At 39.7% G+C, this 12,897-nt stretch overlaps 14 non-coding genes across 14 annotated transcripts; all 14 read left to right on the forward strand.

Moving 5' to 3' along the window:
- Positions 1 to 983: 983 nt before the first annotated feature.
- TRNAS-CGA (transfer RNA serine (anticodon CGA)) lies at positions 984 to 1,066 on the forward strand. The gene has a single exon. It is a non-coding gene; the product is annotated as a tRNA-Ser (tRNA).
- A 1,330-nt stretch (positions 1,067 to 2,396) lies between these two features.
- On the forward strand, positions 2,397 to 2,478 carry TRNAS-CGA (transfer RNA serine (anticodon CGA)). The gene has a single exon. It is a non-coding gene; the product is annotated as a tRNA-Ser (tRNA).
- A 624-nt stretch (positions 2,479 to 3,102) lies between these two features.
- On the forward strand, positions 3,103 to 3,184 carry TRNAS-CGA (transfer RNA serine (anticodon CGA)). Its single transcript has one exon. It is a non-coding gene; the product is annotated as a tRNA-Ser (tRNA).
- A 1,329-nt stretch (positions 3,185 to 4,513) lies between these two features.
- TRNAS-UGA (transfer RNA serine (anticodon UGA)) lies at positions 4,514 to 4,595 on the forward strand. Its single transcript has one exon. It is a non-coding gene; the product is annotated as a tRNA-Ser (tRNA).
- Positions 4,596 to 5,217: 622 nt separating this feature from the next.
- Positions 5,218 to 5,299, forward strand: TRNAS-CGA (transfer RNA serine (anticodon CGA)). Its single transcript has one exon. It is a non-coding gene; the product is annotated as a tRNA-Ser (tRNA).
- Positions 5,300 to 5,923: 624 nt separating this feature from the next.
- TRNAS-CGA (transfer RNA serine (anticodon CGA)) lies at positions 5,924 to 6,006 on the forward strand. Its single transcript has one exon. It is a non-coding gene; the product is annotated as a tRNA-Ser (tRNA).
- Positions 6,007 to 7,334: 1,328 nt separating this feature from the next.
- Positions 7,335 to 7,416, forward strand: TRNAS-UGA (transfer RNA serine (anticodon UGA)). Its single transcript has one exon. It is a non-coding gene; the product is annotated as a tRNA-Ser (tRNA).
- Positions 7,417 to 8,038: 622 nt separating this feature from the next.
- Positions 8,039 to 8,120, forward strand: TRNAS-CGA (transfer RNA serine (anticodon CGA)). The gene has a single exon. It is a non-coding gene; the product is annotated as a tRNA-Ser (tRNA).
- A 624-nt stretch (positions 8,121 to 8,744) lies between these two features.
- Positions 8,745 to 8,826, forward strand: TRNAS-UGA (transfer RNA serine (anticodon UGA)). Its single transcript has one exon. It is a non-coding gene; the product is annotated as a tRNA-Ser (tRNA).
- Positions 8,827 to 9,450: 624 nt separating this feature from the next.
- Positions 9,451 to 9,532, forward strand: TRNAS-UGA (transfer RNA serine (anticodon UGA)). The gene has a single exon. It is a non-coding gene; the product is annotated as a tRNA-Ser (tRNA).
- Positions 9,533 to 10,156: 624 nt separating this feature from the next.
- Positions 10,157 to 10,238, forward strand: TRNAS-UGA (transfer RNA serine (anticodon UGA)). Its single transcript has one exon. It is a non-coding gene; the product is annotated as a tRNA-Ser (tRNA).
- Positions 10,239 to 10,856: 618 nt separating this feature from the next.
- Positions 10,857 to 10,939, forward strand: TRNAS-UGA (transfer RNA serine (anticodon UGA)). The gene has a single exon. It is a non-coding gene; the product is annotated as a tRNA-Ser (tRNA).
- Positions 10,940 to 11,563: 624 nt separating this feature from the next.
- On the forward strand, positions 11,564 to 11,645 carry TRNAS-CGA (transfer RNA serine (anticodon CGA)). Its single transcript has one exon. It is a non-coding gene; the product is annotated as a tRNA-Ser (tRNA).
- A 624-nt stretch (positions 11,646 to 12,269) lies between these two features.
- On the forward strand, positions 12,270 to 12,351 carry TRNAL-CAA (transfer RNA leucine (anticodon CAA)). The gene has a single exon. It is a non-coding gene; the product is annotated as a tRNA-Leu (tRNA).
- Positions 12,352 to 12,897: the final 546 nt, after the last annotated feature.

Genomic DNA, 12,897 nt, shown 5'->3' on the forward strand with positions numbered 1-12,897 from the left:
CGGGCGTACGTGGTTGTCCGACAGATTCGGGCAGATGTGCTTTTACGAACCGGATCGGAATCGGCCCAAATAATAATAATAATAATAATAATAATCCACATTTGTAAGGCGCACAATCACCCGTAAGGGTCTCTAGGCGCTAGGGGCCGTTGGGAAGATTAAGCAAGCTATTGCCCAGAGTCACATGGTGCTGGGCTAATCTGCCGCCGGTGCCGGGGATCGAACCGTGATCCCCAGATTCCAGAGTCAGCCGCCCTAGCCGCGGCGCCAGCTATTTCCCAGAGTCACGTGGTGCTGGGCTAATCTGCGGCCGGTGCCGGGGATCGAACCCTGATCTCTGGGATGCTCGAGGGTTACTACGCGCTCTACAAAAACCTTAAATAAAAAAATCTCCAGATTCCGGAGTCAGCCGCCCTAGCCGCGGCGCCAGCTATTTCCCAGAGTCACCTGGTGCTGGGCTAATCTGCGGCCGGTGCCGGGGATCGAACCGTGATCTCCAGATTCCGGAGTCAGCCTCCCTAGCCGCGGCGCCAGCTATTTCCCAGAGTCACGTGGTGCTGGGCTAATCTGCGGCCGGTGCCGGGGATCGAACCCTGATCTCTGGGATGCTCGAGGGTTACTACGCGCTCTACAAAAACCTTAAATAAAAAAAATCTCCAGATTCCGGAGTCAGCCGCCCTAGCCGCGGCGCCAGCTATTTCCCAGAGTCACCTGGTGCTGGGCTAATCTGCCGCCGGTGCCGGGGATCGAACCGTGATCCCCAGATGGGGATATCCCAAAAATCTGGCATGGATACGGCCCGCCAGGACTGGTTTGGGCACCCCTGCTTTATGTGCTCTATTTAGGCGCCATTAATCTAATTTGAGCTCCTTGTACCTGCTTGTTTGTATTGTTTTTAAAAAGTGCATTGCAGAACATCAGGAATTTGCTGTGGGACACCTTGAAAACTTTCATACAGATTATTTGCACAAAGCTTACAGAAAGTTGTTGTGGCCGAGTGGTTAAGGCGATGGACTCGAAATCCATTGGGGTCTCCCGCGCGCAGGTTCAAATCCTTCCGACAACGAGAGTATTTTCATCTTCGGCTACAATTTTAGAAGTTAACCTTTAGTATTTCTTCCATGTCAGTTTTATAAATAGGTGGCTTATATTGGTGTCACTATTGCCTCTTCACATATTTATTTTTGCTACCCCTTTCATGTCTTTGCTATACCTCCTCTTCCTACATTAGCGATGGTGCAAACGCTACAAAATATTATACCCTGGCTCTCTCAGTCATACCTGCATGTGTACTTGAAACTTACTTTACCAATGAAAGAAGCAAATAGAGAAATAGAACAAAAGTGCTTGCTGGATTAGGCAAACACACTTCATAAAACTGCATTTTCTTTTTTATTCTCCCGTGTTACAAGCTTAACTGCTCCCTGTGTAATTTCTCTTAACCTGCTATCCCAGGAAGATAATTTTATCTACAGGCTCTTTCTGTGTTTTTTCCCTAGTCTTTCTTTCCCTTTTCTTAGCTGTGTAACTGTTCCTTTACGTGCTCTATTTAGGCGCCATTAATCTCATTTGAGCTCCTTGTACCTGCTTGTTTGTATTGTTTTTAAAAAGTGCATTGCAGAACATCAGGAATTTGCTGTGGGACACCTTGAAAACTTTCATACAGATTATTTGCACAACGCTTACAGAAAGTTGTTGTGGCCGAGTGTTTAAGGCGATGGGCTCTAAATCCATTGACGTCTCCCACGCAGGTTCGAATCCTGCTGACAAGGAGAGTATTTTTATCTTCGGCTACAATTTTAGAAGTTAACCTTTAGTATTTCTTCCATCTCAGTTTTATAAATAGGTAGCTTATTTTGGTGTCACTATTGCCTCTTCACATATTTATTATCAATACCCCTTTCATGTCTTTGCTATAACTCTCTTCCTACATCAGCGCTGGTGCAAGCGCTTCAAATTATTATACCCTTGCTCTCTCAGTCATACCTGCATGTGCACTTGAAACTTACTTAACCAATAAAAGAAGCAAATAGAGAAATAGAACCAACGTGCTTGCTGGATTAGGAAAACACACTTCATAAAAGGGCATTTTCTTTTTTATTCTCCCGTGTTACAAGCTTAACTGCTCCCTGTATAATTTCTCTTAACCTGCTGTCCCAGGAAGATAATTTTATCTACAGGCTCTTTCTGTGTTTTTTCCCTAGGCTTTCTTTCCCTTTTCTTAGCTGTGTAACTGTTCCTTTACGTGCTCTATTTAGGCGCCATTAATCTAATTTGAGCTCCTTGTACCTGCTTGTTTGTATTGTTTTTAAAAAGTGCATTGCAGAACATCAGGAATTTGCTGTGGGACACCTTGAAAACTTTCATACAGATTAGTTGCACAAAGCTTACAGTAAGTTGTTGTGGCCGAGTGGTTAAGGCGATGGACTCGAAATCCATTGGGGTCTCCCCGCGCAGGTCCGAATCCTGCCAACAACAAGAGTATTTTCGTCTTCTGATACAATTTTAGAAGTTAACCTTTAGTATTTCTTCCATGTCAGTTTTATAAATAGGTGGCTTATATTGGTGTCATTATTGCCTCTTCACATATTTATTTTTGCTACCCCTTTCATGTCTTTGCTATACCTCTCTTCCTACATTAGCGATGGTGCAAACGCTTCAAAATATTATACCCTGGCTCTCTCAGTCATACCTGCATGTGTACTTGAAACTTACTTTACCAATGAAAGAAGCAAATAGAGAAATAGAACAAAAGTGCTTGCTGGATTAGGCAAACACACTTCATAAAACTGCATTTTCTTTTTTATTCTCCCGTGTTACAAGCTTTACTGCTCCCTGTGTAATTTCTCTTAACCTGCTGTCCCAGGAAGATAATTTTATCTACAGGCTCTTTCTGTGTTTTTTCCCTAGTCTTTCTTTCTCTTTTCTTAGCTGTGTAACTGTTCCTTTATGTGCTCTATTTAGGCGCCATTAATCTAATTTGAGCTCCTTGTACCTGCTTGTTTGTATTGTTTTTAAAAAGTGCATTGCAGATCATCAGGAATTTGCTGTGGGACACCTTGAAAACTTTCATACAGATTATTTGCACAAAGCTTACAGAAAGTTGTTGTGGCCGAGTGGTTAAGGCGATGGACTCGAAATCCATTGGGGTCACCCCGCGCAGGTTCAAATCCTGCCGACAACGAGAGTATTTTCATCTTCGGCTACAATTTTAGAAGTTAACCTTTAGTATTTCTTCCATGTCAGTTTTATAAATAGGTGGCTTATATTGGTGTCACTATTGCCTCTTCACATATTTATTTTTGCTACCCCTTTCATGTCTTTGCTATACCTCTCTTCCTACATTAGCGATGGTGCAAACGCTACAAAATATTATACCCTGGCTCTCTCAGTCATACCTGCATGTGTACTTGAAACTTACTTTACCAATGAAAGAAGCAAATAGAGAAATAGAACAAAAGTGCTTGCTGGATTAGGCAAACACACTTCATAAAACTGCATTTTCTTTTTTATTCTCCTGTGTTACAAGCTTAACTGCTCCCTGTGTAATTTCTCTTAACCTGCTATCCCAGGAAGATAATTTTATCTACAGGCTCTTTCTGTGTTTTTTCCCTAGTCTTTCTTTCCCTTTTCTTAGCTGTGTAACTGTTCCTTTACGTGCTCTATTTAGGCGCCATTAATCTCATTTGAGCTCCTTGTACCTGCTTGTTTGTATTGTTTTTAAAAAGTGCATTGCAGAACATCAGGAATTTGCTGTGGGACACCTTGAAAACTTTCATACAGATTATTTGCACAACGCTTACAGAAAGTTGTTGTGGCCGAGTGTTTAAGGCGATGGGCTCTAAATCCATTGACGTCTCCCACGCAGGTTCGAATCCTGCTGACAAGGAGAGTATTTTTATCTTCGGCTACAATTTTAGAAGTTAACCTTTAGTATTTCTTCCATCTCAGTTTTATGAATAGGTAGCTTATTTTGGTGTCACTATTGCCTCTTCACATATTTATTATCAATACCCCTTTCATGTCTTTGCTATACCTCTCTTCCTACATCAGCGCTGGTGCAAGCGCTTCAAATTATTATACCCTTGCTCTCTCAGTCATACCTGCATGTGCACTTGAAACTTACTTAACCAATAAAAGAAGCAAATAGAGAAATAGAACCAACGTGCTTGCTGGATTAGGAAAACACACTTCATAAAAGTGCATTTTCTTTTTTATTCTCCCGTGTTACAAGCTTAACTGCTCCCTGTGTAATTTCTCTTAACCTGCTGTCCCAGGAAGATAATTTTATCTACAGGCTCTTTCTGTGCTTTTTCCCTAGTCTTTTTTTCCCTTTTCTTAGCTGTGTAACTGTTCCTTTACGTGCTCTATTTAGGCGCCATTAATCTCATTTGAGCTCCTTGTACCTGCTTGTTTGTATTGTTTTTAATAAGTGCATTGCAAAACATCAGGAATTTGCTGTGGGACACCTTGAAAACTTTCATACAGATTATTTGCACAAAGCTTGCAATAATTTGTTGTGGCCGAGTGGTTAAGGCGATGGACTTGAAATCCATTGGTGTCTCCCCGCGCAGGTTTGAATCCTGCCGACAACGAGCGTATTTTCGTCTTCGGCTACAATTTTAGAAGTTAACCTTTAGTATTTCTTCCATTTCAGTTTTATAAATAGGTGGCTTATATTGGTGTCACTATTGCCTCTTCACATATTTATTTTTGCTACCCCTTTCATGTCTTTGCCATACCTCTCTTCCTACATTAGCGATGGTGTAAACGCTTCAAAATATTATACCCTGGCTCTCAGTCATACCTGCATGTGCACTTGAAACTTACTTTACCAATAAAAGAAGCAAATAGAGAAATAGAAATAAAGTGCTTGCTGGATTAGGCAAACACACTTCATAAAAGGGCATTTTCTTTTGTATTCTCCCGTGTTACAAGCTTAACTGCTCCCTGTATAATTTCTCTTAACCTGCTGTCCCAGGAAGATAATTTTATCTACAGGCTCTTTCTGTGTTTTTTCCCTAGGCTTTCTTTCCCTTTTCTTAGCTGTGTAACTGTTCCTTTACGTGCTCTATTTAGGCGCCATTAATCTAATTTGAGCTCCTTGTACCTGCTTGTTTGTATTGTTTTTAAAAAGTGCATTGCAGAACATCAGGAATTTGCTGTGGGACACCTTGAAAACTTTCATACAGATTATTTGCACAACGCTTACAGTAAGTTGTTGTGGCCGAGTGGTTAAGGCGATGGACTCGAAATCCATTGGGGTCTCCCCGCGCAGGTTCGAATCCTGCCAACAACAAGAGTATTTTCGTCTTCTGATACAATTTTAGAAGTTAACCTTTAGTATTTCTTCCATGTCAGTTTTATAAATAGGTGGCTTATATTGGTGTCATTATTGCCTCTTCACATATTTATTTTTGCTACCCCTTTCATGTCTTTGCTATACCTCTCTTCCTACATTAGCGATGGTGCAAACGCTTCAAAATATTATACCCTGGCTCTCTCAGTCATACCTGCATGTGTACTTGAAACTTACTTTACCAATGAAAGAAGCAAATAGAGAAATAGAACAAAAGTGCTTGCTGGATTAGGCAAACACACTTCATAAAACTGCATTTTCTTTTTTATTCTCCCGTGTTACAAGCTTTACTGCTCCCTGTGTAATTTCTCTTAACCTGCTGTCCCAGGAAGATAATTTTATCTACAGGCTCTTTCTGTGTTTTTTCCCTAGTCTTTCTTTCTCTTTTCTTAGCTGTGTAACTGTTCCTTTATGTGCTCTATTTAGGCGCCATTAATCTAATTTGAGCTCCTTGTACCTGCTTGTTTGTATTGTTTTTAAAAAGTGCATTGCAGAACATCAGGAATTTGCTGTGGGACACCTTGAAAACTTTCATACAGATTATTTGCACAAAGCTTACAGAAAGTTGTTGTGGCCGAGTGGTTAAGGCGATGGACTCGAAATCCATTGGGGTCTCCCGCGCGCAGGTTCAAATCCTTCCGACAACGAGAGTATTTTCATCTTCGGCTACAATTTTAGAAGTTAACCTTTAGTATTTCTTCCATGTCAGTTTTATAAATAGGTGGCTTATATTGGTGTCACTATTGCCTCTTCACATATTTATTTTTGCTACCCCTTTCATGTCTTTGCTATACCTCTCTTCCTACATTAGCGATGGTGCAAACGCTACAAAATATTATACCCTGGCTCTCTCAGTCATACCTGCATGTGTACTTGAAACTTACTTTACCAATGAAAGAAGCAAATAGAGAAATAGAACAAAAGTGCTTGCTGGATTAGGCAAACACACTTCATAAAACTGCATTTTCTTTTTTATTCTCCCGTGTTACAAGCTTAACTGCTCCCTGTGTAATTTCTCTTAACCTGCTATCCCAGGAAGATAATTTTATCTACAGGCTCTTTCTGTGTTTTTTCCCTAGTCTTTCTTTCCCTTTTCTTAGCTGTGTAACTGTTCCTTTACGTGCTCTATTTAGGCGCCATTAATCTCATTTGAGCTCCTTGTACCTGCTTGTTTGTATTGTTTTTAAAAAGTGCATTGCAGAACATCAGGAATTTGCTGTGGGACACCTTGAAAACTTTCATACAGATTATTTGCACAACGCTTACAGAAAGTTGTTGTGGCCGAGTGTTTAAGGCGATGGGCTCTAAATCCATTGACGTCTCCCACGCAGGTTCGAATCCTGCTGACAAGGAGAGTATTTTTATCTTCGGCTACAATTTTAGAAGTTAACCTTTAGTATTTCTTCCATCTCAGTTTTATAAATATGTAGCTTATTTTGGTGTCACTATTGCCTCTTCACATATTTATTATCAATACCCCTTTCATGTCTTTGCTATACCTCTCTTCCTACATCAGCGCTGGTGCAAGCGATTCAAATTTTTATACCCTTGCTCTCTCAGTCATACCTGCATATGCACTTGAAACTTACTTAACCAATAAAAGAAGCAAATAGAGAAATAGAACCAACGTGCTTGCTGGATTAGGAAAACACACTTCATAAAAGTGCATTTTCTTTTTTATTCTCCGTGTTACAAGCTTAACTGCTCCCTGTGTAATTTCTCTTAACCTGCTGTCCCAGGAAGATAATTTTATCTACAGGCTCTTTCTGTGCTTTTTCCCTAGTCTTTTTTTCCCTTTTCTTAGCTGTGTAACTGTTCCTTTACGTGCTCTATTTAGGCGCCATTAATCTCATTTGAGCTCCTTGTACCTGCTTGTTTGTATTGTTTTTAATAAGTGCATTGCAAAACATCAGGAATTTGCTGTGGGACACCTTGAAAACTTTCATACAGATTATTTGCACAAAGCTTGCAATAAGTTGTTGTGGCCGAGTGGTTAAGGCGATGGACTTGAAATCCATTGGTGTCTCCCCGCGCAGGTTTGAATCCTGCCGACAACGAGAGTATTTTCGTCTTCGGCTACAATTTTAGAAGTTAACCTTTAGTATTTCTTCCATTTCAGTTTTATAAATAGGTGGCTTATATTGGTGTCACTATTGCCTCTTCACATATTTATTTTTGCTACCCCTTTCATGTCTTTGCCATACCTCTCTTCCTACATTAGCGATGGTGCAAACGCTTCAAAATATTATACCCTGGCTCTCAGTCATACCTGCATGTGCACTTGAAACTTACTTTACCAATAAAAGAAGCAAATAGAGAAATAGAAATAAAGTGCTTGCTGGATTAGGCAAAAACACTTCATAAAAGGGCATTTTCTTTTTTATTCTCCCGTGTTACAAGCTTAACTGCTCCCTGTATAATTTCTCTTAACCTGCTGTCCCAGGAAGATAATTTTATCTACAGGCTTTTTCTGTGTTTTTTCCCTAGGCTTTCTTTCCCTTTTCTTAGCTGTGTAACTGTTCCTTTACGTGCTCTATTTAGGCGCCATTAATCTAATTTGAGCTCCTTGTACCTGCTTGTTTGTATTGTTTTTAAAAAGTGCATTGCAGAACATCAGGAATTTGCTGTGGGACACCTTGAAAACTTTCATACAGATTATTTGCACAAAGCTTACAGTAAGTTGTTGTGGCCGAGTGGTTAAGGCGATGGACTCGAAATCCATTGGGGTCTCCCCGGGCAGGTTCGAATCCTGCCAACAACAACTGTATTTTCGTCTTCTGATACAATTTTAGAAGTTAACCTTTAGTATTTCTTCCATGTCAGTTTTATAAATAGGTGGCTTATATTGGTGTCATTATTGCCTCTTCACATATTTATTTTTGCTACCCCTTTCATGTCTTTGCTATACCTCTCTTCCTACATTAGCGATGGTGCAAACGCTTCAAAATATTATACCCTGGCTCTCTCAGTCATACCTGCATGTGTACTTGAAACTTACTTTACCAATGAAAGAAGCAAATAGAGAAATAGAACAAAAGTGCTTGCTGGATTAGGCAAACACACTTCATAAAACTGCATTTTCTTTTTTATTCTCCCGTGTTACAAGCTTTACTGCTCCCTGTGTAATTTCTCTTAACCTGCTGTCCCAGGAAGATAATTTTATCTACAGGCTCTTTCTGTGTTTTTTCCCTAGTCTTTCTTTCTCTTTTCTTAGCTGTGTAACTGTTCCTTTATGTGCTCTATTTAGGCGCCATTAATCTAATTTGAGCTCCTTGTACCTGCTTGTTTGTATTGTTTTTAAAAAGTGCATTGCAGAACATCAGGAATTTGCTGTGGGACACCTTGAAAACTTTCATACAGATTATTTGCACAAAGCTTACAGAAAGTTGTTGTGGCCGAGTGGTTAAGGCGATGGACTTGAAGTCCTTTGGGATCTCCCCGCGCAGGTTCAAATCCTGCCGACAACGAGAGAATTTTCGTCTTCGGCTACAATTTTAGAAGTTAACCTTTAGTATTTCTTCCATGTCAGTTTTATAAATAGGTGGCTTATATTGGTGTCACTATTGCCTCTTCACATATTTATTTTTGCTACCCCTTTCATGTCTTTGCTATACCTCTCTTCCTACATTAGCGATGGTGCAAACGCTTCAAAATATTATACCCTGGCTCTCTCAGTCATACCTGCATGTGTACTTGAAATTTACTTTACCAATGAAAGAAGCAAATAGAGAAATAGAACCAACGTGCTTGCTGGATTAGGAAAACACACTTCATAAAAGTGCATTTTCTTTTTTATTCTCCCGTGTTACAAGCTTAACTGCTCCCTGTGTAATTTCTCTTAACCTGCTGTCCCAGGAAGATAATTTTATCTACAGGCTCTTTCTGTGCTTTTTCCCTAGTCTTTTTTTCCCTTTTCTTAGCTGTGTAACTGTTCCTTTACGTGCTCTATTTAGGCGCCATTAATCTCATTTGAGCTCCTTGTACCTGCTTGTTTGTATTGTTTTTAAAAAGGGCATTGCAAAAAATCAGGAATTTGCTGTGGGACACCTCGAAAACTTTCATACAGATTATTTGCACAAAGCTTACAATAAGTTGTTGTGGCCGAGTGGTTAAGGCGATGGACTTGAAATCCATTGGGGTCTCCCTGCGCAGGTTCAAATCCTGTCGACAACGAGAGTATTTTCGTCTTCGGCTACAATTTTAGAAGTTAACCTTTAGTATTTCTTCCATGTCAGTTTTATAAATAGGTGGCTTATTTTGGTGTCACTCTTGCCTCTTCACATATTTATTATCGCTACCCCTTTCATGTCTTTGCTATACCTCTCTTCCTACATCAGCGCTGGTGCAAGCGCTTCAAATTATTATACCCTGGCTCTCTCAGTCATACCTGCATGTGCACTTGAAACTTACTTAACCAATAAAAGAAGCAAATAGAGAAATAGAACCAACGTGCTTGCTGGATTAGGAAAACACACTTCATAAAAGTGCATTTTCTTTTTTATTCTCCCGTGTTACAAGCTTAACTGCTCCCTGTGTAATTTCTCCTAACCTGCTGTCCCAGGAAGATAATTTTATCTACAGGCTCTTTCTGTGCTTTTTCCCTAGTCTTTTTTTCCCTTTTCTTAGCTGTGTAACAGTTCCTTTACGTGCTCTATTTAGGCGCCATTAATCTCATTTGAGCTCCTTGTACCTGCTTGTTTGTATTGTTTTTAATAAGTGCATTGCAAAACATCAGGAATTTGCTGTGGGACACCTTGAAAACTTTCATACAGATTATTTGCACAAAGCTTGCAATAAGTTGTTGTGGCCGAGTGGTTAAGGCGATGGACTTGAAATCCATTGGTGTCTCCCCGCGCAGGTTCGAATCCTGCCGACAACGAGAGTATTTTCGTCTTCGGCTACAATTTTAGAAGTTAACCTTTAGTATTTCTTCCATTTCAGTTTTATAAATAGGTGGCTTATATTGGTGTCACTATTGCCTCTTCACATATTTATTTTTGCTACCCCTTTCATGTCTTTGCCATACCTCTCTTCCTACATTAGCGATGGTGCAAACGCTTCAAAATATTATACCCTGGCTCTCAGTCATACCTGCATGTGCACTTGAAACTTACTTTACCAATAAAAGAAGCAAATAGAGAAATAGAAATAAAGTGCTTGCTGGATTAGGCAAACACACTTCATAAAAGGGCATTTTCTTTTTTATTCTCCCGTGTTACAAGCTTAACTGCTCCCTGTATAATTTCTCTTAACCTGCTGTCCCAGGAAGATAATTTTATCTACAGGCTCTTTCTGTGTTTTTTCCCTAGGCTTTCTTTCCCTTTTCTTAGCTGTGTAACTGTTCCTTTACGTGCTCTATTTAGGCGCCATTAATCTAATTTGAGCTCCTTGTACCTGCTTGTTTGTATTGTTTTTAAAAAGTGCATTGCAGAACATCAGGAATTTGCTGTGGGACACCTTGAAAACTTTCATACAGATTATTTGCACAAAGCTTACAGTAAGTTGTGGCCGAGTGGTTAAGGCGATGGACTTGAAATCCATTGGGGTCTCCCCGCGCAGGTTTGAATCCTGCCAACAACAAGAGTATTTTCGTCTTCTGATACAATTTTAGAAGTTAACCTTTAGTATTTCTTCCATGTCAGTTTTATAAATAGGTGGCTTATATTGGTGTCATTATTGCCTCTTCACATATTTATTTTTGCTACCCCTTTCATGTCTTTGCTATACCTCTCTTCCTACATTAGCGATGGTGCAAACGCTTCAAAATATTATACCCTGGCTCTCTCAGCCATACCTGCATGTGTACTTGAAACTTACTTTACCAATGAAAGAAGCAAATAGAGAAATAGAACAAAAGTGCTTGCTGGATTAGGCAAACACACTTCATAAAACTGCATTTTCTTTTTTATTCTCCCGTGTTACAAGCTTTACTGCTCCCTGTGTAATTTCTCTTAACCTGCTGTCCCAGGAAGATAATTTTATCTACAGGCTCTTTCTGTGTTTTTTCCCTAGTCTTTCTTTCTCTTTTCTTAGCTGTGTAACTGTTCCTTTACGTGCTCTATTTAGGCGCCATTAATCTAATTTGAGCTCCTTGTACCTGCTTGTTTGTATTGTTTTTAAAAAGTGCATTGCAGAACATCAGGAATTTGCTGTGGGACACCTTGAAAACTTTCATACAGATTATTTGCACAAAGCTTATAGAAAGTTGTTGTGGCCGAGTGGTTAAGGTGATGGACTCGAAATCCATTGGGGTCTCCCCGCGCAGGTTTGAATCCTGCCGACAACGAGAGTATTTTCATCTTCGGCTACAATTTTAGAAGTTAACCTTTAGTATTTCTTCCATGTCAGTTTTATAAATAGGTGGCTTATATTGGTGTCACTATTGCCTCTTCACATATTTATTTTTGCTACCCCTTTCATGTCTTTGCTATACCTCTCTTCCTACATTAGCGATGGTGCAAACGCTACAAAATATTATACCCTGGCTCTCTCAGTCATACCTGCATGTGTACTTGAAACTTACTTTACCAATGAAAGAAGCAAATAGAGAACTAGAACAAAAGTGCTTGCTGGATTAGGCAAACACACTTCATAAAACTTTATTTTCTTTTTTATTCTCCCGTGTTACAAGCTTAACGGCTCCCTGTGTAATTTCTCTTAACCTGCTGTCCCAGGAAGATAATTTTATCTACAGGCTCTTTCTGTGTTTTTTCCCTAGTCTTTCTTTCCCTTTTCTTAGCTGTGTAACTGTTCCATTACGAGCTCTATTTAGGCGCCATTAATCTCATTTGAGCTCCTTGTACCTGCTTGTTTGTATTGTTTTTAAAAAGTGCATTGCAGAACATCAGAAATTTGCTGTGGGACACCTTGAAAACTTTCATACAGAATATTTGCACAAAGCTTGCCGTAAGTTGTTGTGGCCGAGTGTTTAAGGCGATGGACTCAAAATACATTGGGGTCTCCCCGCGCAGGTTCAAATCCTGCCGACAACGAGAGTATTTTCGTCTTCGGCTACAATTTTAGAAGTTAACCTTTAGTATTTCTTCCATTTCAGTTTTATAAATAGGTGGCTTATATTGGTGTCACTATTGCCTCTTCACATATTTATTTTTGCTACCCCTTTCATGTCTTTGCCATACCTCTCTTCCTACATTAGCGATGGTGCAAACGCTTCAAAATATTATACCCTGGCTCTCAGTCATACCTGCATGTGCACTTGAAACTTACTTTACCAATAAAAGAAGCAAATAGAGAAATAGAACAAAAGTGCTTGCTGGATTAGGCAAACACACTTCATAAAACTGCATTTTCTTTTTTATTCTCCCGTGTTACAAGCTTAACTGCTCCCTGTGTAATTTCTCTTAACCTGCTATCCCAGGAAGATAATTTTATCTACAGGCTCTTTCTGTGTTTTTTCCCTAGTCTTTCTTTCCCTTTTCTTAGCTGTGTAACTGTTCCTTTACGTGCTCTATTTAGGCGCCATTAATCTCATTTGAGCTCCTTGTACCTGCTTGTTTGTATTGTTTTTAAAAAGTGCA

The sequence above is a fragment of the Lissotriton helveticus genome, chromosome 12 (genome assembly GCF_964261635.1).
Source record: "Lissotriton helveticus chromosome 12, aLisHel1.1, whole genome shotgun sequence".
Taxonomy (NCBI): domain Eukaryota; kingdom Metazoa; phylum Chordata; class Amphibia; order Caudata; family Salamandridae; genus Lissotriton; species Lissotriton helveticus.